We start from the raw sequence: 25270 nt of genomic DNA on the forward strand, positions 1-25270 counted from the left end.
CCAGGCACGGGTCACCTTGAGTGCTGGGCATCTCCGGCTGAATAGACGGTCCCGTGGGGCCGAGGGAGGGGAATCTGGGGCACAGGTCCGCGCACCCCTGCAAGTACAGGGTGCGGAGCGGGCACCACCCTCCAGGCTCCCCGGCCCAGTGCCCCCACACCTGCAGAAGCCCCCAGCGTCTGAGCCAGCGGGAACACATGGGCTGCAGGGGCGGGTGAGGGCCCCCCACCCTGCTGCCCTTCGAAGCACCTCACGTAGCCACTCCTGGAAGAGCCCGCAGACCACCTGCCCACCCTGAGCGCTGCTCTCTCTGGGCTGCCGGCAAGGGGGCCTCGGGGTCAAAAGGCAAGTGTCACTGAGGCTCCGGAGGAAAAGAGCCACAGGCACAAAGTAGCTGGGTGGGGGTCACGCTCAGGCCGGTTTTGTGGACAACACACCCCCAGAATCACTTAGATCTTCTATCTGAACTGAATTCAACATATTCAGCACCTGAAACACAAAATGTTAGGTAACTTTGCTTTCGCTTAGATGCTGGTCTTTTCCCAATGAGAAAAAAAAGGGTACGCTATTATTTTCTTGTGCTTTTCTAATTAAGCCAGAAATAAAAATAGTGTTCTTGGACAACAACTCAGTCCTGAAATAAAAGCTGTGAAATTAAGTCAGGGGAAAAAGAAACCACGCATCTCCTTTATTTTATAACGTTGTGGTGAACAGGTATTTCTGACTCCCTGGAAACTGAAATTTTGTGCCTCTGTTTAGGAAATACTTTTTCACCTAATGCTGCATTTCTAAGGGCTGCTAAGACCAGCAAAGAGGAGGGTGTTTATGGCTGTCTCCCCAGCCTGGGGACACACCTGGGCAGCCTCCTGACGAGCCTGCCCGGATGACGGGACCTGGAGCTGGACCTGCCGTCGGGCATCAGGAGCCCAGCAGGCATGTGAGGGGCGTGGGGGCACGCGGGCCCCGCCCTTCAGGGTCCCTCGGGGGCAGGACACACGGGAGAGGGCTGGCACATATGCTCAGTCAGGCCACAGCCCTGTCACAGGCCCCCACATCCTCCCACACCATCTGACAGGTGTGGGGGTCACACGGGGGCCTCCGCCCACACCCTGGCCTGGACCAGCCTCAGCGAGTGACACCCGTCACTGGCATCCCTGGCACCCACGCCTCATCTGGGCCCCTCAAAGAAGGAGCAGGGACTGCAATAGCTGGGTGTCCTCCCAGAAACCGCGTACTGTGACCGCCTGCTTCGACAGGCCTGAACACATCTGTAAACTGCAAATCCCCCAATTAATTTTCACATACCAAGCTCAAAAAGAAGCTTCTGGAAAACAAACTAAGGAAGCTACTTAAGTCAATAGGGTCGAGAATGCCCTTATGTGAGACACCGTGACAACTGAAACAGGAGTTGAAGCCAGATTGTTGCAGCTTCATCCCAAGTCAGGGCCCCCCAGCTCGGCTCCACAGACCCTCCACCCTCTAGTCCTTCATGCGTTACTAACTGCACGGGGATTTCCAGGAGGTTATAAGGAAATGGCATGGGATAAGGAGTCAAGGTAGCTGAGAGGGAGAAGGAGATAAAAGAGATGGCAGGGGTATCACAAGATGCTGTTTTAATGCAACAAACTAAGATGAAGACAGCATGGAAACTTCCGGAAGAATGAGGCCTCCTGGACTCGAGCTCCCCAAGGGCAGGGAGGCCACCCCCTGGGGTTCCTGAGCCTCTGGGCAGGATCAGGAGGTGCCGGGACACAGACAGTGCAGAACAGAAAACAGTCCACAAGACAGGCCTCCACGACCTCAGACGGGGAGGGGACCCAAGAAGAGCCAGGAAAGGGGTCCAACGCCTGGCAGTGGACACGGACGAGACACCCCACAGCTGGCCGTCCCCCCACAGCCGTCTTACAGGTGCGAGGGTCTACAGGTGTGTACCTGCATGCTTTGATTTTTGTTTTTTAACAGAAAAATGTATTGAGATAGGGTCAACAGACCACAAAATTCACCCATTTAAAATGAACGATTTAATGTTTCTAGCACATTCACAGGTTTGTGTGCAACTAGCTCAGTCGGTAAAGAATCTGACTGCAGTGCAGGAGACCTGGATTTGATCCCTGGGTTAGGAAGATCCTCTGGAGAAGGAAATGGCAACCCACTCCAGTATCCTTGCCTGGAAAATCTCATGGACAGAGGAGCCTGGTGGGCTTCAGTCCACGGGGTGCAAAGAGTCAGACATGACTGAGCAACTAAGCAAGTCACCCCTCACACCCCCTCCCTCCCCCTACCCCGGTCCAGGCAACTTTGTTCTGCCCAGGGGCCCCTGTGGTCTGACTGGGTGTCAGTTCAGGGCTCAAGTCCCCCCCTCACATCAGCAGGTCCCATCCCATTTTCACTGCTCAAGTGTGTTCACTGGTCCACAGTTTGTAACTTTCACACACATCTATCGAACTGCCAGGCCGACCACTGCATTTGAAAACGCTCCTTCCCAGATTCTTGCTAGAACCAAGTCATCAAAACTGTGCACCTGTCCAGTCTGAGAGGTAAAAATGCTGTGCGCTCTGCTGTCCATTTGTTACAAAAGGCTCTTATTGTAGGACCCGATTCCATTCCATTTATTCGGGGCTCAAAGCCGCTCCCAGCCTCTCTCCTGTCCCTCTTCCCCCTCCTCAGCAGGACAAGTTCCCCCACACCCACCCTGCTGAGCTGGCACCCCAATTCTGACGGAACCGTGAAGACGAGGTGCAGGGAGCTGAGATCTCGGCTGTCAAGTTCTGACCTTTCCAAGTGTGTATGCACCTACGCTCCTGACTAGCTCCAACACCCTGTGGGGTGCGGCCCGGAGGGGCTGAGGACCCCACGGCCAGAAGCTGCCAGTGGTCCGCCAGCCGGGGTGCAGGTTCCTGGATTCTGACACCAGAACATTCCTAAAAGTTGGCATTAGCGTTATTTTGGATTCCAGGAGGGAAGACAATCTGGAAAATATGATTTTGGGGAAAGTCGCCAAGGGCACTGTGGCCGTGGGCCCGCCAGGCTCGGCAAGCAGGGGCGGGCACCTGGCCTCCATCCGCAGAGGGAGGATCCAGGTTTGTTTTCCAGAAGTGATCCAAAGATGACCCCACCGTGTCTACTCTGGTGCTACTTTTGCTTTTCTTTTTTTCCCACACCTTTCTCTGAAATAGTCCTGGCTAGAAGTTGAGAAAGAAAAGTTCTTAGATGTTAACAAAAGATTAGAAAAACTATTTTCTTTCTTATAAATTCAGAACTTGCACTAGTACATCTGGTATAAAACACAAAGTTTTGGAAAGAATTTTAAGTGCAAGGTGTTCCTTCACCCTTTGAGCCTAGCCTGGGGGGGCCACTGCCCAGACCCTTTCAGACAGGGGGACCCCGAGGTCCGAGACACCGGCCAGACCTCACCCAGGTCAGCTGTCTCTCTGCTTACCTCCGGAGTGTGGGGGCTGTGGAGGGCCTGAACCCCACACCCTCTGCGCTCAGCACACCCCACCCCCCGCATCCGCAGCAGCTCCTGTTCCAGTTGGGACGTCTCTGGGAAGGACGACAGCCACGACACAGCCGGTCTGCTCACTCGCGTGACCTCCAGCAGGCACGCGGGACCTGCGTGAGCGCACGTGTTGCACGCTGGCCGCGGCAGCTCCACAGGAGCAGCACTGACCAGAACCCTGGCAGGCGTCTCGTTCTCACAGCAGACCTGCCGCAACGAGGCACAGCCCTCAGCTGGGCCCCTGAGGACTCCTGAGGCCCACAGCCCTGGTCCTCAAGCCTCTGCCATTTCACGGAGGGCACCTGTCAAGACGCCAGGCGACTCTCAGCAAACAGGCGAGCAAGGAATATGCTTGATACTAATGGGCCCACTCAGAGGTCAGGGGGCCTGGGCCTGCAGGAGGACCTTGGGCTCATTACCCGTCTTTTCTTGGATGAGCGGGATCCCTGTGGCCAGCCACATGCACCGCCTCGCAGAGGAATCAGGAGGCGGAAGAGGGCACCCTGAAAGCGGGAAGAGGCAGCTGGACTGCAGCCGGGGCTCCGCACCCAGAGACCAGGGGGCAGCTCCTTGGAGCCATGGAGGTGGGAAGGCTGGGAGGCAGAGGGCGCCCCGGAGGCGGGACCCCTGCAGGCGGCGAGGGGCGCAGGAGGAGCAGGCCAGGAGAGGCTGGAGGCTGGCTGAGCCAGAGGAGGCGGGACACCCCAGGGAACATTCCGGAACACAGGCTTCACTGTGCCTGAGGCCACAAGAAGGGAAGCAGCTGGAAGACACACAGGTCAGGGGCGGGGGAGGCGGGACCTCGCCAGGGGTTCACAGAATGAAGTAATAAAAGCTTCAGAACTACTTCTAAAGGGTTGCAGGCTCTGTGCTCAGCCGTGATTCATCCACACGAGTGTCTCCTGGGCAGGAAGTGTCTCCTGGGCGGGAGGGCAGCAGCAGGGTCCGAGACCCACCAGCCAGCTGGGACCACGTGTCCCCTGGCAAGAGGGGAGGGGGTGAGTGTGTGTGTGCCCCCAGGGTGGGGAAGGGGGCCCGTGTGCCTCGGGGGTTGGAGGATCCATCACTGACCAGCAGAGTCAAATGACCTGATAGCCACTGCCTGCCTCACAGCCTCTCCGGGCGCAGCCACCCAACACCCACTTGCCAGGGAACCAAGGCCCAGAGCCACCAGGTAGATTTGAACCAAGGGACGTCTGGGCTGCTGCCCACGTTGCAGGTGCCTCTTAGTCAGAAGGCCGCGTGTCTGAGACGCGAGCTGAGTCCACCTCCTCTGGAGCTGGAGGACTGGGTACTCAGCGTCTTCCGGGCAGTGGCTGCCAAGCCGGGGCTTTCCGATGTGACTCCATTCCTCTGACAACGGCTGCTCGCCGGCTGGTGGAGGCTTCCCGAGAAAGAGCCCAGTGTGCGCCCCTGGGCACGAGAGGCCACCGAAGCGAGGTCCAGGACGGTCCCGATCACGGCGGCATCCCCGACCAGCAGGGCAGGCCTCCAGGCCAGGATGCTGAGCTCCATGCCGGGCCGAGCCTCCGCAGTGCAGCTCCCGAGCCCGGTCACTCCCACTGCAGGTTCGCCAGTCACCGGGGACGGACAGGCGCTGGCCGCAGCAGGGGTGGAGCCTGCCAGGGACTCACCCTCATTCTTGCCCTCAGGGCTCCATGCAGCGCCCCGGAGGCCTGACACAGCCGCTCCCCCGAGAAGCCCCGTCGTCATCCCTTTTGGTTCGGGGAGCAGAGTCTCTGTGGATGACTAGAGGTCCCGAGAAACACACAGACAGCAGAGGGCAAGGCTGTGGACTGGCTGCCCAGAAGGTGTATGCGGCTCCGGGTCATCACGGGTCAACGGCCCTGCCCAGAGCAGCGGCCGGGTCAGGGCCCCGCAGAGCTCACCAATCAGCGTGCCCACCGCTGCGGGAGCCAGCAGGTGCAGAGCAGGCTGACCAGCGCACATGCAGCAGGACCCAGGCCCCAGGTCGTGGCCCCTGCTCTGTCCCTGGGCACCGACCAGGCTGCAGGCTGAGTGCTGGGCGGGGGTGTGTCCAGAACCGAGGCCTCCTCCAGGTGGTTCTCATCCCATCAGAGCGTGAGGGTCTGAGAGGCCTGCAGGCGCCAACAAGCACGAAGAATCCCGGGATCCAGGCCCGGTAGGTCTGTTCCAAAGACCTCGCTTCTCCCATGGGAGCTGGGCTCACGGACCCAGCCCAGGGGTGGGCTCCTGCCACATGCAGCCAAGATGGGCCAGGAGCCCCACAGTGCAGCCTCAGAACCCCGGGCCCACCTGCTGCCCGCCCAGCTTCCGTGAGCACAGGCTGAGAGCCTCGCAGAAGCGCCTCCCTGGACCCCGGCCGTCGGGGATGCTGGCAACCTCCAGGAGTGCCGTGCCCACTCCAGCGACCCACCCGCAGAGACGGCCTGTAATCTGCTGCTTGCAGAGAGCCGCAAGCCAAGCCCAAGCCAGCCACCGGGTCTGAGTCTTCGTGGCAGTTTTAGGACAGGAGGAAACAGTAAATTTAAGACTTTGGTTTTTCCTTTCTCATTCATTACTGGAAAGACCAGCCAAGAGCGAGATCAGGTTCCACGTCAGAGAGGGCGGCATGGCTGTGCCTCCAGCAGCGAAGGCCTGCTGGCTGTCCAGGGCGCGAGCACGCAGCCGCCGTCACTCAGACAGAGATCAGTGTTCGTACATAATCACATCTGTCGTTTGTTTAGTTCACTGACAGCTTAGAAGTCCTCCCGCATTCTGCAGGTTATTTACAATAGTTTCCAAAATTTTCCTCACGCCCGGCAGCTGGGAGAGGGGGTGGGGTGCGGGGTGAGTCCTCAGCCCTGTGCCCATGTGGAGCAGGTGCACACTCCGTGGAGGACGGCTGTGTCGTGCCTAGACCCACAGCAGCTTTATAATCCATCCGGAATTTGTCTATTATGGTTAGAGTTAGGATGTAACTTATTTCAAGCCAGACGGCCAAAGAAGGCAACGTCACATTCTCCAGGGAACCACAGTGTGTCTGTTATGAATTAGGTGCTCATATGTGTTCTGATTTGCTCCATGTCCTCTGCAATACTGTCTTATCTATTAGGAACCTAGGAATATCTACCCAACATTTTAGAGTCGATCACATCTGTCCACTAAAGGAGACACACACGCAAGCTAACACTTCCACCCCTCATCCACCCAAGGGGACAGCACACTTCCATGACTCACTTCCACGCACAGCTCGCCCACCCCAGAGAACAGGGCCTCCATGCAGACAGCAGGCACACAGCCCTTCACCTCCTACACAGTCTTTCCCGGCTTAAATCTCACGACACCTAATAAACTGAATGCTCCACATTTACTCTTTAATTTATTCTTATCTGAATTAAACCACCCACTGCCCATTCACGGTGTACTGTGCCCGAGCAAAACACGGGACTTTACAGAAACTCCTCCGGCCATGCCACTGGCCGGCCGCGTGCCATCCAGGCCCAGCACCAACCCCCCGTCCCTGGAGCCACTCCTCTCAGCACTCATATTTTTAGCTCCAGAATCTGAGCCCTTGGCTGGCCTAGCCTGCCTGCTTGCTAATCAACCATGGCCCAATTCACCACTTTTCATGAATTGAAATGACCTGCATTCACAGAAGAGCCCTGCCTAACACCCATCACCGCTTCTGAGAAAGGTGGGGTGCTTCCAGCCACAGGGCTGGGGACCGGGCCAGAAGACCAGAGAGCGCAGAGGTCAGGCCAGGCAGGGAGACGGGGATGAAGGCTGGGAAGGCAGAGGGCAGAGGGCATGTCCCTGAATTAATAACACAGGAAGCAGCTAGCATGGTGTGAGCTGTCAAAACAGCAGAACGACCACCCAGAACTCCTGAAACACAGAGAAAGGGCGCCAAAGAAGCAGAAGCCCACGGCCCACGCACATCCCGAGCACCCACAGCGGAGCCTGGCAGACCTGGCGGCTTGTCCCGTGCCCCCTCCCCGAGCGGCCCTCGTGCCACCGCCAAGCCCGTCACTGCCCGTGGAAGGGTCCCCACTCCTGTCCCTGGAGGCCCCACCCTCACCCTCCTGGGGACCCCAAGTGCCAGGTCAGAGTTCAGGTGCTGCCACCCCGCATCCCCGTCGGGAAGCCGGTACCCGCCACCCGCAAGATGCTGGCTCCTGTCGCCTGCATGCCACCTGAGCCTCTTGCTCCCGCTCAGCCCTCCCAACGTGGGGGCTGACATGGTCACCACACCATGGCTCTCCTGGGGCTGGAACCTCGGGGAGAGGCGCCTGCCGAGCGTCCACTCCCACTGGGTCCACAGCGGGTGTCATGACCCCCAGTGACAATGAAAGCCCTTCAGCGTGTGCATTCCTGAGCCACCCCAAAGGTCCGATGTAAGTCAGAGTCCTTGCACAAAATCCTGGTTCCACAATCATCACAGGGAAGGTCCACTCCATCACAGGGAGGCGTCCAGCACACTGAAGCGGCAGCGAGTGGGCAGGTCACCATTGCCTTCAGAGCTGCATGTATGGTCAGGGCAGACCCGGATTCAGACGCGGAGCATGGCGCCCACAGCCTGACAGGGTCAGAATCCCAGGGCGCTCCCAGGGACATGCCTCTGCAGAGCCCATGGCCGGCCAGACTCCTGGCTCTGTGAGTGGCCGCAGGACGTCTGGCGGCTTCTCTTTGGTCCAAACCTCCAGCACTGAGGTCTGGGTAGACAGCAGGCGCTCTGCAGCGCCGAGGTCTCGGTAGACAGCAGGCGCTCTGCAGCGCAGAGGTCTGGGTAGACAGCAGGCGCTCTGCAGCGCCGAGGTCTCGGTAGACAGCAGGCGCTCTGCAGCGCAGAGGTCTGGGTAGACAGCAGGCGCTCTGCAGCGCCGAGGTCTGGGTAGACAGCAGGCGCTCTGCAGCGCCGAGGTCTGGGTAGACAGCAGGCGCTCTGCAGCGCCGAGGTCTGGGTAGACAGCTGGCGCTCTGCAGCGCCGAGGTCTGGGTAGACAGCAGGCGCTCTGCAGCGCCGAGGTCTGGGTAGACAGCAGGCGCTCTGCAGCGCCGAGGTCTGGGTAGACAGCAGGCGCTCTGCAGCGCCGAGGTCTGGGTAGACAGCTGGCGCTCTGCAGCGCCGAGGTCTGGGTAGACAGCAGGCGCTCTGCAGCGCCGAGGTCTGGGTAGACAGCAGGCGCTCTGCAGCGCCGAGGTCTGGGTAGACAGCAGGCGCTCTGCAGCGCCGAGGTCTGGGTAGACAGCAGGCGCTCTGCAGCGCCGAGGTCTGGGTAGACAGCAGGCGCTCTGCAGTGCTGCCACCTTGCTCTCTGTCCACTGCCCCACCCCACTCATTACAGGCTCCTCCCATCAGCCTGGACACCAGGCCAGGCCAGGCCCTCATGGCTCGTTCACAGCCACCTCTGTCTTGACTCTCTCAGAGCTCAGCCTGTCTGCACGGGGCTCCTCACTGACTCTCAACCTCTAGGCGTGTGGGCCCAAGGACACGGGGCTGACATTGTCCCCACTTATGGCTGCTCCAGGTGGAACAGCTAGAACTACAGAACCCTGTGGATGCCACCAATGTGCTTGGGGAAAATTCCAGGGGGCTGGTGTCTCCAGGAAAGATGCGGCTGCACGGCCCGTCCCCACGCCTGCACGCAGGACCGGCCTCCCAGCAACACCATAAAAAGACTCAGCACTTCAAGTACATACGTGACACGCTCCTTCCCAAAGTGGCCTGTAACCACACAAGCTGCTCAAAGCCCCTCCGAACTAACAGCAGAGTGTGCTGAGCCTCCGTGCCTGGCCGGGCATCAGGGCCTCCCTGGGGCAGTCTGGGGGCTGTCGACCCCGGGGAGCTATGGCCAGGTCACTTCGTGCAGTAGCGGTGACTCAACACAGAACACGCCTGGCCTCACTTCTGCTGACAGACTCCCCCTCCCTCCAATTCCAAAGTGGGGGGTGGGAGTGTGGAAGCCGCAGAAGCCAAGAGAGACCAGCTCCTGGGGTCCCGGCTTCCGTGGATGGGGTGCCTCTGCGGGATAGGACTAGCTGGTGCAAATACAGGGGGGCACCCCGTGTCTCCTGGGCGTCAGCTCCATGCTGTGGGCTGCAGCAGGGCGGGGGGACTCCGCCTGGAGAGTGACAGCCTCTGACCCTCAGGAGCCTGGCTGCGGGGGAGGAGGACAGCTGCCCCCCAGTGCTGAGGGCAGCCGGCCTGCAGACGACCGTGCAGGGCGCACCGCGGGGGCCGGCTCAGCTTTGACCAAGGAAGTGAGCAAATCTCAGGCCTTGGGACCCTCAAAACACGACCACGGGGCCCCATTCCGGAGCCACTGCCCTGCGTGGATCCACGCGGGTCGAGGGGCAGAAACTGGAGGAGCGGGTGAAGGTCCCTGTCTTCTCCCACCTCCAGGGGGCCCGGAGCCTTCTCATCCTTGGGGGCAGCAGAGGCTGAGGGTCTCAGAGCAAAGGGTTTCAAAAGGCGGCCCTGCCCCTTGGGGAGGCAGAGGTTCGCCTCGGGGCAGGGCGTGCAAGGGGACACGGCAGGTGGATGGGCAGGGGTGGCAGAGAGCAGGGGCACCAGGGCCAGAGGCCGACAGAAGCTGGAGGCCCTGAGAAGCCTCTCCTGACCGTGGTCCTGGGCAGCGGGCTGAGCAGCACTGGCTTGGATGGTACACCCACAGGACCCAGAGGCTGTGCGTCCCACGCGCTGCAGTGCATAGGTGGGGCTTATTCAGCGTCAGGTCTCCTAAGGGGGTCTCCCCCTCAACAGCCTCGCCTCATTCCCCACACTCTACCCAGCAGCTATGGCTAGGCGGTGTCCCCTCAAAGCCCCAGCACCTTCCCTCCATCTGCTGAGGGGTGACAAACGAAAGGAACATCAAACCAGCCTGAAAGACACCAGAATCCCTGCCGCCCATCGGGAAAAACCACGTTGCTTTTAACAAACTTCCAAGAGAGAAATAGACGAGTGAGAAAGCCAGGTTGTAGCCCGTGTCGCCCACAATTCAGGACTACGATTGTCTACTAGAGACTTGCTGGCTAGCACGCTATTCCTGAACTTACCCAAGACGCCCAGCAGACACCGAGGCCTGGGGACTCTGCATGACTTGCCGTTTGCTACCGCACGAGGAGGCCAAACCGCAGTTTATCTGAGGAGCTTAAAATCAATTTCCCCTGATCACGTGCTGACGTCTGTTCTGGATTTCCTGGGGTTTCCTTTATTAGACTTGAGCCCACGTCTATCTTGGAAAGGACTCTGGGTCACCTCAGCCTTTCTCATATAAGGGAGGACAGTTAAAGGCAGAGGAACCGTGGAAGTGGGCGTGTCCCACTCTGGGGCCCTCGGGGAAGGGCCACAAAACAGCTTATGCTGCACAACGGGCCAGGGCCTCATCCCACCTCTAAAAAATGCCTTGCTCTTGGTTGGTCTTCAAACTTCATGGCCCAAATGAGTGGAACCTTATTATACATTTGGTTATATTTATCAAAGCAACTTGTTTTGCTTCACTCTTCACTAGCCTTTGTTTTCTCTTACCCATTAATAAAGTTGGGGCAAGTTTCTGGAATGAGCTGAGAGGGGGTTGAACACGTCCTCCACCCTGTCTGGTGTTGACGCCTCAGTAGTCCCATTTCCAAGTGCAAGAGAAGCAGATCCCCCGAAGTCACCCGCGAATGACCCCCACTCACCAAGGACTGGAGACTGAAGCTGGACGCCCCCTTGGCCAGTGTCCACCTGCACAGAGGAGCCCAGCCCGTGGAGAGGCCGTGATTGCAGGGGCTCAGCGACAGCAGAACGCCCCAGCCCACCGAGGGCTCCCCTCGCTGGTGGGTGACGCCTTCACCTCGTCCCCATGTGAGACGAGAGACAGGGCAGCGTCCCAGCATCTCCGGGCAGAGTCAGCACGGGGGCCACCGTCCACACCCAGCGGGGGCTGCAGAGACCGCAGACAGCACCCCAGGTTTACAAAATAGCTAACTGAGTCATTAACACCCACTTCTCGTCATGAGAACATCGAGCCACAGAGATAAAACCACAGAATGATCCAGAAAAAAAGTTACAGAATTCCACACATGGTAAATAACATCAACTGTCACCTAAAGTCCCTAACGGGGACTGTTCTTCCTGTTTCTCCCCAAACACACGCAGCCTCGTGTGAACCTTCCGACCACACCAAGTGCCCCGGGACACACTCAGAAGTCAGAAGCCCATCCCACTTCCTCCGGCCGCTGCCGCCTCGGAAACCGCCTCCTGGCGATGCCGCAGCACCAGCTCCCGCGGGTCCTAGCCGACTGTGAGCTTGTGCTCCTCAGGGGGCTCTTCGCCTTGAAGTCACAGTTGGCGGCCCACAGAAGCACCCGCACTCCAAAGAGAACGCGCGGGCCCAGGACCACGGCCGAGCTGATGGCACCCTGGGGTTCCCTCGTGGGGGCGCCACGCGGCTGGGGAGGTGTGGCCAGGCCCCTGTGCAGACACGAGCCCACCCTCTCCAGCCCGGCCCTCCCAACGTGGCCACATCTGCCCCCAGAATCCGCAGCCCAGCCCTGTGTCTACTGCTCACGAAAACACCTTTGGCTCAAGAACCCAATGCTGTGATTCCAACAGGTCTGAACCCTTCTGAGTCCTCTCCTCCCAGTGAAGGGAGGGAGGGGAAAGAGATGACAGTTACACTCAACCCTGTAACAATCCTGTGAAATAGCTTTTAGTGCCCTCATTTTAGACGCTAAAGCCGAGGCACACAGAGGTCATGACTTGCCATAGGATACAGAGTAGAAGTGTCCCCAGCTGCCTGGCCACAGGGTCCCTGCCCCAGGGGAGGACCCAGGACCCAGGGCCCTGCCCTCCTCACCCACACCCCGAGCCATCAGGCAGCACCTGCTGGTCCAACTGCGGGCGTCTCTCCATCAGGCAAGCACGGGATCTAGCTGCTCCTTGCCCCCACACTCCTGAGGCGAGGTGGAGAGTGTGAAGGACCCACCGGGTGTTCACGGGGGTCCACCACATCCCCTTCTCCTGGACTCGCCCATGCACAGTCAGGCGCTGCACTGCAGGGGAGGGCCTCCACCCACCGGGTCCACCAGCGTGACGAACAAAAAGTCCCTGAGCATAGCCACCTGTCCCCATGGGGTGGTTGCCTGGCTAGAACTGGGCTCTGAAGGAAAGCAGAAGGTCTAGACACACTGGCCCAGGCACCCGTGGGGACCATGAGCCTGCAGCGGTCCCTCGGAGCACTGACGGGAGGCTATCGCCCATCCCCAGATGTCTGCTCTCGAGGCAGGAACAAGCGGGCCTCCTGCTGGTTCCGCCCTGCTCCTGGGTGTCGTCTGAGTCACTCAGCTCCCTGAGCCAGGCAACGCCCCAGGTAGGGGCCTCCCAGAAGACCGATCCCTCACGTTGCCCCCGTCAAGAGCCTCACCTGCAACTCGTGTTCTCCACGGCCATTCCTCTTCTGTCCCCCACCCTGCGCCCTCGCTACGAGGACCGCACAGGTGACGAGGGACCCTGAGGAGGAAGAGACAGAAGACCAAAGTGTGGGACCACAGCCGGGTCCCGAGCAGGCTCCCCGTCCAGGCTCTACTTTACCTGAGGAGGCTCGCACCTTGGAAACACAGACGCACTAAAGGGGACCTACAAGCAGTATCCTGTCCCGCTGCCCTCCGGCCTCTGCTCTGCAAGGAGCCTTAGACGCCTCCGGGACGAGACAGCTCTGTCGTCTGCCCGTCTGCCGTGGGGAGCACCCCCCGGGGCTGTGGGTCCAGGGCAGGGACACCTTCGGACAAGCCGCGCCTTACAACAGAAGGCAATGTGCTGACATTTAGCATATTCTTAATGACAAAAGTAGGCACTGCTCTTGTTCCACGGGGGTCACTGTCTTTAGAAATCTTTGTGCACACAGTTTCTATCATTTCTGAGAATTCTCCAGGTTTGGAAAGCATGCTGTGTGCAGTGCGTGCCGTGCACACATCTCACGGGTCTGTGTGTGCGCTCGTGCATGTGTGTGCACACCTAGGCGCCCATTCCTGGGGGAACAGGAGGAGCAGGCAGATCCCTCCAGTCTTCCTCAGTGCCCCCCAAGGCCTGAAAACCCCATTTACTGTTACTCCCAGAACGCATGAGTGTGCAGATGGGTTTGTCTCATTTACCATTCAGTCTGTAAACCCTTGGAAGGCAAGGCCTGAGAAATGCCCGGTTTATGACTCCACAGGCCTGTGTGAAGGTGGTGTCCAGCTACTGTGGGACAGGCAGGGAGGCAAATGTCACCCCACCCTTTGGGCCAACTTCACCTAAAGGTCAGTCCAGGGGATTCGGAATCACCCCTGAGACAACCTCTGAGCACCATGTGCAGGGAAAAGAGATCCTGAAAACTAATTTTCCCGCAACCAGTCCTTGTGATTACATCAGGCCAAGCTCAAAGTTCCCGCTGCTGCTTGGGAGTGACCCTGAAAAGCCAGTGCCTTACACTGACCTCCACGTGCTGCCCACCAAGCCACCCCATCCCTGACTCAGAACCAGCACGTGTATTCAGGCCTCTAACATGTCCCAGATCAGACACGCAGCAACTTCCCAGCTGTCCTGATATCTTCTGTCCAAAAGGACGCCTTGATCACTTTCAGGCCCTGTTACACTAAATCTGGACTAAATCCAGACTGGCCTCCAGCACGAGGGGGCTGAAGCGATCCATGTGCTCGGGCCAACAGCTCCTTCTGGCCGCAGAAACTCCTACTTCATGAAACCAGACTGGGGTCCTAACCCAGTTAGCCGTAGCAGAGTCAGCTTGGCCGGCAGGAGCGCTTTCGGAACAGACAGACCTAAGTTGTCACAATCACACTGAATCAGGTGCCGGCGAAAAAGACGCAGAAGCTCCCACTCGGGCAGCTCGGCCTGCCCCTCCTCGTCACTCCTGCCGGGAAGGCTGGCCTGTTGGGAAAGACGCTGGCGGAGAGGGAAAGGCCCTGCGGAGAAGGCCGGAACACCCGCCACGAAACGAGCAAACAGAAAGTCAGGAGACTGAAGAAAACCACGGGCACAGGGGTTTTCTGCCCCCGAGATCCTTTCCTTCCGGTCAGGACGCGCACAAGCACATGCTCGGGTCCAAACGCTGAGAAACTCCTTCTCCAGATACGGAGGCGGAGCCGAGCGGAGCAGGAAATGATGAACAGAAAAAGGAAAGCCATGGACTCCAGACGGATGGGGCCAGCTGGGCTCAGGAGGCGCAGGGTCCTCTGGCCGCCCCTCCCGATGCCTGGGAGGCATCACAGAGGAGTCGCCAGGTCTCAGGGCACAGCCAGGAGAGCCGGGGTGGTCAGGCAGCTGCAGCCCACCCAGCTTGGGGCTCGGATCCCACCAGGCAGGGTGCCCGCTTCCAGGGAGCTGGGCTCCGCACGAGGGCAGGCAGGCAGGAAACAGGAGCCTCACACTGGGGAGCCCCAGCTCCCCACCCACCACGGCTCATGCGCCCTGCTCACGGTGCTTCCCTCGCCTTAACCAAGTCCTCTCACTTGATCCCGTGGTCTCCTGGCAGCCCGGCCCTGCCCGGAGTCCTAGGAGCTCGCCAAGGGCTGGGGGCTCCCACCTGAGCAGAGCCAGGAGAGAGAGCAGCCAGACACAGGCAGTAAAGAAGCTACAGGAAGAGCCTGGCTTGTAGACCAAAAATGCCAACGGTTTCTGATACAAACACAAAACATGAAGAAATCAAAAACAACTGCTGAAAAAACACTCAAGTCACAGAAACGGCAAAGGCAGGTGTCCCAGTAGCGAGGTCCCAGCAGGCTGGGACCTGGCCAAGCTACCCTCAGGGCTCTCAGATGGCAGGTGCCCCCAAGCACACCCCCCACAGACCCCCGGGTTCGGCCCACATGAGCCCTGTCTGCAGCCGTCACCACGCCCGGCGGAAGAAACAAGAGTGAGAATTGCTTGAGGAACTGGAACCTTTTCTAAACTTCACGCACCTGCTGCACAGACAAGGCTGCTTCCCTGGTGCCACTGCCCCCAGACAGCCCCCGGGTGTGTGCGCACGCACAATCATGCTCTGACAAGAGGAGCCCCCGTGAGGTGCTAAAGGCAAACAATTCCTGCTCCCAGCCAAGCCCTTGGCCTCAGGGGCATAGCCCTCTCTGGGGGAGCCTTGGGACCCTGCACGCTGCCAGAAGGCCCTGGACACGCTGCACCTGGGTGGGGTGTGTCCTCTATGTGAACATCATATACAAAGAGCTCTCTGCCCTTGAAAGTCACCCCTACAAAGCAGATAAAATACCCAATTGTCTGATCTTAAGTTAAAAACTGTTTATGGCGGTCAGCCCCAGGACAGGCCAGCAGGGCGGTCGGAGGAGGCTGAGCTTGCCAGCCACAGGCCTGAACGATCTGGAAATCCCCAGCCCGCCCGCACCCCAGAGGCCATGGGAAAACCCACCCATCACAGCAGCCCACTGCAGTCTTCCACAAGGAGTCGGTGCAGCAGCAGCCCCTGGGGTCTGCACACTGGCGGGATTCCTGGAACCAGGTCGTGCTCCTGCATTTCTGCTGACAGCTCTGTGCTCCATCTGAGCTCTCCCTGGAAAGCCCCCATTCAGCTGGGCCCAAACAACCAGAGGTCCAGTGGCTCGAGGCTGGGACGGAACTTCCTCCCCCACCCCCACCCCCAAGTTCAACAGCCCCGCCCCCCTCCCCCCCACCCCCCGCCCTGGCCACCACTTGTTGCCTACCCAGTCTGGGAGCTTTTCCTGCACGAGGCCACCCCTGAGCCAGCAGGAGGAAGGGATGGTCAGAAGCCAGAGGGCAGGCGTCGGGAAGAAACAGTGCTGCTCTCACCACACAGCAGCCTGCAGGTTGTCCACGGGGAGCCCAGCCCCCGGCTCTGTCCCCGCGGAGCCCAGCCCCCGGCTCTGTCCCCGCGGAGCCCAGCCCCCGGCTCTGTCCCCGCGGAGCCCAGTCCCGCATCTGAAGCGTGATCTCAGGTGAAGTTGCTCAGTTGTCCAGCACCTTGGCTGGGAGGTGGTCAGCAGGCCCTGACCTCGCTGTCCTGACCTCACAGGTGTCGCTTGGCTGAGAATGTCCCCAAATGCTCTTTCCAAGATTCTCAGGGAAGGGGAGGCCCTGGAGGGAAGTCAGCTGTCTGCTGAGGAAGTGACTTGACAACACACCCTAGAGGCTGTTCCTCATTGACCTGGGTAATTACAAGTTCATCATCAGACAACTGAGGCAGTCCCCTCTCTCACTGTGTGACTTTGGGAAAGTGACCTGGCCTCTCTGAGCCTTGGGGGAGGGGCCAGAGAAAACATGTGCTTGCACACGGCACAGAGTCGCGACCAGACTTGGACGCGACCGTGTCCACAAGGACACCTGCTGCTCCCCGGCATGTCCAGGGCCCTGCAGGCAGGTCCAGCAGCGTGAAAAAGGCCGGAGCACAAACTCAGGTCAACTGGTCGTTCCAGTCCCTCCCACAGAGTGAAAAAGGAAAATGACATCTTTTCCTTAAAAGAAAAAAACACGAGACAAAGCTACAAGAAGACCCAGGGGCACAAGCAGCTATCCTCAGCCACCAGTGTGAGGAGGTCCTGGGGGACCACTCTGTGTGGCCTCTGGACAGGAGAGTCACACAGAAATAAAGGCCCTGACTCTGCTGTGAAAGTGCTGCATTCAATATTCCAGCAAACTTGGAAAACTCAGCAGTGGCCACAGGACTGGAAAAGGTCAGTTTTCATCCCAATCCTAAAGAAAGGCAATGCTAAAGAATGTTCAAACTACCGCACAATTGCACTCATCTCACACACTAGCAAAGTAAAGTTCAAAATTCTCCAAGCCAGGCTTCAACAATATATGAATTGTGAACTTCCAGATATTCAAGTTGGATTTATAAAAGGCAGAGGAACTAGAGATCAAATTGCCAACATCCGTTGGATCATTGAAAAAGCAAGAGAGTTCTAAAAAAAATCTACTTCTGCTTTATTGACTACGCCAAAGTCTTTGACTGTGTGGATCACAACATATTGTGGAAAATTCTTCAAGAGATAGGAATACCAGACCACCTGACCTGCCTCCTGAGAAATCTGTATGCCGGTCAAGAAGCAACAGTTAGAACTGGACATGGAACAATGGACTGGTTCCAAACAGGAAAAGGAGTACATCAAGGCTGTATATTGTCACCCTGCTTATTTAACTTATATGCAGAGTACATCATGTGAAATGCTGGGCTGGATGAAGCACAAGCTGGAATCAAGATTGCTGGGAGAAACATCAGTAACCTCAGATATGCAGATGACACCACCCTTATGGCAGAAAGCAAAGAGGAACTAAGCCTCTTGATGAAAGTAAAAGAGGACAGTGAAAAAGTTGGCTTAAAACTCAACATTCAAAAAACAAAGATCATGGCATCCGGTCCCATCCCTTCATGGGAAATAGATGGGGAAACAATAGAAACACTGAGAGACTTTATTTTTTTGGGCTCCAAAATCACTGCAGATGGTGACTGCAGCCATGAAATTAAAAGACACTTGCTCCTTGGAAGAAAAGTTATGACCAACCTAGACAGTATATTAAAAAGCAGAGACATTACTCTGCCAACAAAGGTCCACCTAGTCAAGGCTACGGTTTTTCCAGTAGTCACGTATGGATGTGAGAGTTGGACCATAAAGAAAACTGAGCGCCAAAGAATTGATGCTTTTGAACTGTGGTGTTGGAGAAGACTCTTGAGAGTCCCTTGGACTGCAAGGAGATCCAACCAGTCCATCCTAAAGGAAATCAGTCCTGGGTGTTCATTGGAAGGACTGATGCTGAAGCTGAAACTCCAATACTTTGGCCACCTCATGCGAAGAACTGACTCATTGGAAAAGACCCTGATGCTGGGAAAGATTGAAGGTGGGAGGCGAAGGGGACGACAGAGAATGAGATGGTTGGATGGCATCACTGACTCGATGGACATGAGTTTGAGCAAGCTCCGGGAGTTAGTGATGGACAGGGAGGCCTGGTGTGCTGCAGTCCATGGGGTCGCAAAGAGTCGGACATGACTGAGCAACTGAACTGAACTGAACTGACTCTACACACAGATCATACCCAACCGGATCCACTGTCAAGTTCAAAACAAAGCTCCAGACAAGGTTAATTGTCAGCATCCCTCCCTCAAATGTGCTGAAAATCCAGAAGCCCAGGCCCCTTCCTGGGATCCCACCAGCTCTGGCGAGCGGCCGAAGGGGAACCAGTCCCAGGAGAAGCTGGCGCCCAGGCCCTGGTCCTGGTCCTGGTCCTGGTCCTGTGGAGGAACCAGCGGCCACCAAGAGAGCGGGACTGTCTCTGGAGCAGCGCCGGGGCAGCAAGGCTAGCGGAGCACAGCCCCGACTGATTGAGGCTCCAGACGCCCAGTCACCCTGAGTCCTTTGCGGCGACTTTGTGTACCTTCGGGTTCCATCCTGCTGGCAATGGGGCTGAGACAGCCACTTCTTACGCTTTGGAAACCATTCAGTTAACAGGAGCAGAAACTATGCAGAGGAAAACACAGGCCCCAGAGACACCCCTGGTCTGACTTAGGGGTGAAGGGCACAGTGCAGATCGAACCTGAGGGGGGTTCCAGACCCCCAGAGCAGGCGGGCCTCAGGGTAGACAGGCAGCCTCACTGAAGGGGTCCTTGTGGGATACTGACCATTCCCGCTACAGGCTACAGGCTTGCTCAAAGACCAAAACGGACAAGGCCAAATCCTAGGACAGACCTGGCCGGCCGGGAGCCACCCTGTGTACAGAAACACACGAGTGATTGCAGACACTCAGAGGACTAGGGCCACCACCTGGTCCCCATTCTCCTGTTGATCCATCACATCCAGCAGAGAAGCGTCCTGGACACTGATGCCGAGCCGCTCTGAGCCCCCCAGCAGCACCGTGTGGGAATACATGTGGGTCCACCCCTGGCACGAGCTGCACATGGAGTCGGGAGACTTGATCACAGAGCGTGCGATTACCCTGCAACCTGAATGTGTAAAGCTGTTGAATTTTGGAAGCTGCCTCACACTTAAAGAAAAGCACAGGGTTCTCTGTGTGGACGGCGGGACTCCAAGTTCCCTGTCATCCGGGTTAGAGTTTCCTAACCACAGGGCTGCAGCCCAAGATACCTGCGTGTCCGCGTCCATTCGAGGCCCCTGCCTCATGCACCCTGTGCTAGGTGGCTGCCCCCCACCTGTCCTGCCTGCGTGAGCCTCTGCAGTCCAGGAAGTCATCTTCCTGGGCCCTGGTATCCTCCGCAGAGCATTGTTCCCTTCACATTTTAAGTGGCTGTGATTTTTAACTCTTCGTTTAGCCATCTATATACACAACAGTAATGGTCTTGCTTCTTCCAACAGATCTATTTTCTCTTCCTACAGATGTGTCTCCACACACCCCAGCTGGGGTCCAGTGGACAGACGTGCGTGGGGTCGTTTCCACAGGTGTTTGTCTCCCTGCTCTTCTGGGGGACCGTCAGAGGCGAGCGGGCTCTTCACGCCGCTGTCTGTCCAGTCGCACCCGTGGCTTTCTGCAGGTCACATGGCCCAGCTGGGCTCCAGCTCATTTCTCTGAAAGCTGCAGAACCCTCCTGGCTCATCATGTAATCACCCCTTCAACTGGCATTTCTCAGTCCTCTGAGCATCACCAGCAACCGACAGCAGCTGGAACACAGACCCCCATCCTGACGGTAGGGTGCAGAGGACAGGCAGCTGGCAAGGACCCCACCTCCCCACCTCGCCTTCCTCTCCTGACTCGGCAGGAGCCCTAACCTGTTACAGGACTGACTGAACAAGCAGCTTCCAATTGCACCAGCTGACACCTCGCCATCAAGACCAGAGCACCGCAGGCGCCTTTGTTCACACTGGCTCACTGAGCAGCACACAAAGGGCCGTGCCCGGGGCCGCTCCTCCTCTCCCTGCGGCAGAGCAGGCGGATGCTGAGCCCGCCTGGCCGTGCCTGAAGCTGCAGTCAGCCAGCAACTGCCCAGTACTCCGTCTCTGGCCGCCCGCCCTTCCTGAGCCACCAGAACCCAGTGGACCCTCCTCCCTTGGAAGCAGGAGGGGTGCCTGCAGCCTCCACTTTCAGGTGCGACTTCCAAGCGCCGCTTCTCAGCTTCGCTGCTCCCACTCGGGTTGTTTCCATAGTGTGATGCGCTGACTCCCAAATGCCCTCGGGAGGGTGCGAGTGTGGACTCGAGCATGCGCCTCGTTAGCTTGAGAGGAGAAGTCCAGACATTTCCTGCCAAGTGCCGACCCCGTCCCCAGGGCCCTGCCCCCGAGGCCCTGCTCCCTGCGAGCCGGGCTCCATGGGGGCGGCCGACTCGGTCCCTGCTCCTGTCCAACCCCACCTGCACGAGTTCTGTCCCCCACCTTTGTCCCAGCGCCTGCGCCCAGGGACCTCGCGCCCCGTCCTCACACAGGCCTGTCCCCTCCGGTGGGAATGGGTGGCCCTGCTGTCCAGGCTCACTGCACGGCGAGGAGGCAGCACAGGGCCCCCACTAGCTGGCAGGCTGGGACTGTGGTGGGTGACTTCACCTCCCTCCCTTGGTGGCAACAGCAACACCGCGGGCTTGTGAGAACACAGGTGAAGCGAGAGAACGTGCACCCCAGACCCTGAGGTGTGCACCCCGCCCCAACCCACACGCCAGCACACTCCCCTTCCTGGGAAGCCCAGAGCCACAGGCTGGGTTAGGACCGACCTCACTGCCCCAGGCAGAGCCAGCCTGCACACTGGTCCTCAGGGGCTGAAAATAGCTTGAGAGCCTAGCTCGGTTAATAGAATATCCAGGTTAATTTTAGAATCAGAGAGCTCCGGAGAATATAAAACCCCCGACGCCAAGAACCGTGTGTGGCCAGCACAGCCCCTCCTCCCACTGTCTCTCTCTCTCTCTATCACACACACACACACACACACACACACACACACACACACACTGTGACATCACCCATCATGTTCACAGACCGTGTCCTCCGACTGAGCCCTGTGAAGCCCTTCTATTAAAAACCATTTCAAATTACAAGCCCTCATCTGAGCCTCGCAGACCCTGTGATGGGCATACCACTGCTTCCCACGGTGGAAATCAGGTTGAAAGTCACTCTTAGACCTGGAATCCTGAACTCTCAACCCCTGGGGTCCAGGGCTTCTTCGCCAGGCCACCCAGGGTCCCTCCCCGCTCCCTCCTGGCCCAAGGGGACTCCTGCTTCTCGGAGGATGTATTTGCCGGTGGGCAGGCCCACAGCCAGCCAAGGAGGCGCGGAGGTTCCCTGCTACGCCCGTGCTGCACCCAGGCCGCCCTTGCCCTTGGCGGTGACAGGGCCTCAGCTGTCACCGAGGAGACAGGAGATGGAGAAGGAACAGGGGCGGGTGCTCTAAGCGCCTGGGAGAAGGGGGCCACTTCTGGACCCAAGAAGGAAGGCCTTCCCGTGGCCTCACTCAGGACTCACCACAGATCCTAGATGCCCTCAAACCTGACACTCACCACAGATCCCAGATGCCCTCAAACCCAACAACAGTCCAACCACAGGCTGGGCTAAGGGGGCTTTTCTTATCCTCAAGTGCAAGGCCAGGATTATCTGTTTTTTAGCTTGAGAGAAACCCCTCTGTATTGCTTTTAACTGAACACATTTATTGAGACGACACTTTTAAAAACAAGGAGTAGCTATCACGGAAAAGGGAAACATCACTGGAAAGTCAAGTCGTGTCACAAGTCCCAGAAGAGCGCCAGGCACAAACGGTAGCGCGGGGCAGGGGGCTCCCGATGGGGGTCTACACCCATCCTGCCCGCAGTCGCTTCCCTCCCAGGGCTAAAGCCCTGACTCACGGAAAGTCAGAAGAGCACACTTCCTCAAAGTAGCCTCATAGGAAGTGTGCTCAGTCTTACTTGACATGAGACACTGCTGTTACCAAAGATAGACCATGGGTAAGATAGCCAAGTGTGCAGAAGAACCATCCAAAATAACTGCGAGATTTAAGTGGGGAAAGACACAGGTTCTTTAAGACAAGGACTTGAAATAGTTACAATAAAAATACCTTACTTTTTCCCAGCACTTTCTCATGTATTATCTCATTTGCAAAAGGTGGAAGGAAAAAGAAAGGGGAAGAGGAAAAAAGGAAGAGATTCTTCCCATTTTCCCCATAGTTAGCCTCTCAATGACCAAGCACCACTACATATTCCAGACTGAGGACTACAGCTCCACCCCGAAAAGCTCTTCAGCTCCCCAAAACATTCTGCCTTTCCTCTCAGCACTAGGAAAAGTGATGTTGCTGACGGTATAACTGGAGGGAGAATTCCTCAGTCTCCTTCTGGGGGGGCGGGGGTGGGGTAGGGAAGCTCCCACAGGATGCTGCAGACAATGACTGTCGGCATTTTGCAAATGGAAAAATGAGGCCATGAAAGGGGCGGGGGGTGGGGGGGGGTGGGGGGTGCTTGCCCTGCTTCTTCCAGCCAGCAGGCCACCAGCAGACTGGGGCATGCTGCCAGCCAGCCCCAAGACAGGGTTCAGAATGAATGGCAGATCGGCCAGGGTCCCCCAGAGCCAGGAGGCGGGTCTGCCTGCATAGCCGCCCCTCCTCCGGGTCAATGCTGGTGTCCCTCCTCACCGGCCTGCCTCCATGGCCCAGCACTCAGGCAAGTCAGAGTCAAGACTGGCCACAGCAGGGGAAGCAGGAAAGAAGTGGAAAGCTCGGGGCACCGCCCGCCAGGCTCTCCTACTCACAGTGGAACGAGACTAAGCCCCTTGACCAGCTCCTGCACTCCCCCTCTGGGGCCAGGCCCAGGTTCGAAGTCAGCGGCAAGGCCCAGACCGCCTCTTCGCTCCAGCACAGGAGGAGGCCCTACCTGTGCTCCCTGCAAGCCCCAGCGACAAAGGGGACAACCCTACACGGCGGGTGAAGACCCTCAAAGGCAGGAGAAGGCAGGGGCTTCTGAGAACTGAAACCATGCCCAGGGATCGGGACCACTATGGACAGGCGTTTCTGCTCATCCTGTCTGCTGCAATCCCCAAACATCAGGGAGGGGGGTCTCCAACAGCTCTAATAATACCAGTCCCCAGTGGGTTGGAGCAGCAGATGTTCAGTGGCTGCACTAACCCCCCACTGAGCCGGGCGCTCCTCTCACTTGTTTAAAGTGACACACACAGAAGAGAGAGAGCTTAACCAAGCAGCATCTCCAAGCCCCTTCCCTCCAGGCCTGGCCCATCTGTGTGGGTCCAGAGCCTCCCCGAGGGCGTCCTGCCAGGCCAGCAGAGTCCCTCTCCTGGACCTGCGGGGGCCTGCTCACCCTCTGCTTCTCAGACTGGGCCATTCTGGAAAGAAGTCAATTTTCTCGGCTTCCTGACACAAGTCCAGGCTGGCCGTGCGGGGCTTGAACTCCAAAGTCCCCAGACCCCCTCCTGCCTGCTGCACCCAGAAGCCTGGCACACCCCCACGGCCGTGCCCCACCCCTTCCTGTCCCCTGATTAAGGAAGCAGCTCAAGGCCTCTGGTGTGAATCCCCCTCATGCTCACTGGCCCTGGGCCTGAGAGGCACTTTCCCTGCCTCACTTCAGGTGGAGGGCCATGCTGAACCTCTCGGCAGAAAGTGACAGCAAATTTTAACCAAGTAAACAAGAGAAACCCTCTCCAGGCAAGCTCCTCAGGGCTGAAGTGTGGCCCCATCCAATCTGCAGTGCTTCTGAGCCAAATATCAACAGCGTCTCAGCGATGATCCATAAACCAAAATAAAGCAGACAGGAAACAACACGCTGATTTGGGGTGGCTGGAATTCCTAAGCAGCATCAGATGTCATCAACAACTGACGCTCCAGCAGTCACTGTGGGCCTGGCATGGTTCCCAGAGGCCCTTTTTCACATGGGAATGTGGAGGACCCGGGGGTTCAGTGAGCAAGAAGGACCCTGAGAGGGCAGCTCTGGTGGGCCTTAGAAGCTCTCTCCAGCGAGAGCTGTCCTCTCAGCTGGCACGCCGATGGCAATGACGGGTAACGGTCACTCCAGGCACCGGTCTTGTTTTGGGGGAGCTTGTACATCACCCTTCCCAGTCAGAAAAAGCAAGTCTCTCCACATAAACCCAGGAAGTCCAGACACAGCCTCCCAGCCCCTCCCCCAGCTCCTGGGTCCAGTGAGCGGCTGGCGGCTCTGGGGACACGACCTGAATGGCAGGCCCTGGTGGCCAAGAGCTCCCTCCGCCAGTTCTCAATGGAAGGGGGAGGGGGTGGCTGTCCTGGCGCCCTGCCCTGAGGGAGCCCTGGCCCAGAGCGCCGGCACACAGTCACAGGCAGACACACACACAGACACATCCACCTACACAGCCGCCCGCACACCCAGGCTCCGGTCAGCCACCCGCTCGGCCCCTCGCCCCGGAGGGAAGGTGAAAGAGCTCCCACGTCCCCAGCAAAGGAAGTGTCTGGGTGCCGCACTCAGCGAGGCGCGGAACCCCAAGCTGGGTGTTTCTGGCACCTAAGATTCTCGCATCCGGAGAGCCCCCGTGCGCGCGCTCGTGCACACGCAGATACGCAGTCCCTGGGGACCAGACCCAGGTCCGGCGGAGCACCTCCCCCTGCTGCAGTCGACCCTGCCTCCGGGGACTAGGGGACGCCAGCGGCGGGGAGCTGAGTCCCCCAGGGCCACCGGCCCCCTCGGCCCAGGCCGCCCTCGGGGCAGGCGGGGAGAGGGCCGCCTCTGGGCGTCTCTGGTGCTGGGGAGGGGGCCGCGGGTAGGCTCTCCCGGGGTGAGGAGGGGGCCGCAACCGGGGAGCGCGCATCGCCGGGAAGCGCCAGGGCCGTAGACCCCAGCGAAGGGGTTGGGGACCGGGGGAGCCCGCCGCGAGCCCTCCGAAGACTCCGCCGCCCCGCCTGTT

The 25270-nt window shown here is 58.6% G+C and overlaps 1 protein-coding gene across 2 annotated transcripts in view; it reads right to left on the reverse strand.

Annotated features, from left to right (window-relative positions):
- RASA3 (RAS p21 protein activator 3) overlaps positions 1–25270 on the reverse strand; it is an 81408-nt gene that overhangs the window by 55980 nt on the left and 158 nt on the right. The window lies entirely within an intron of this gene.

The sequence above is a fragment of the Dama dama genome, chromosome 30 (genome assembly GCF_033118175.1).
Source record: "Dama dama isolate Ldn47 chromosome 30, ASM3311817v1, whole genome shotgun sequence".
NCBI lineage: Eukaryota > Metazoa > Chordata > Mammalia > Artiodactyla > Cervidae > Dama > Dama dama.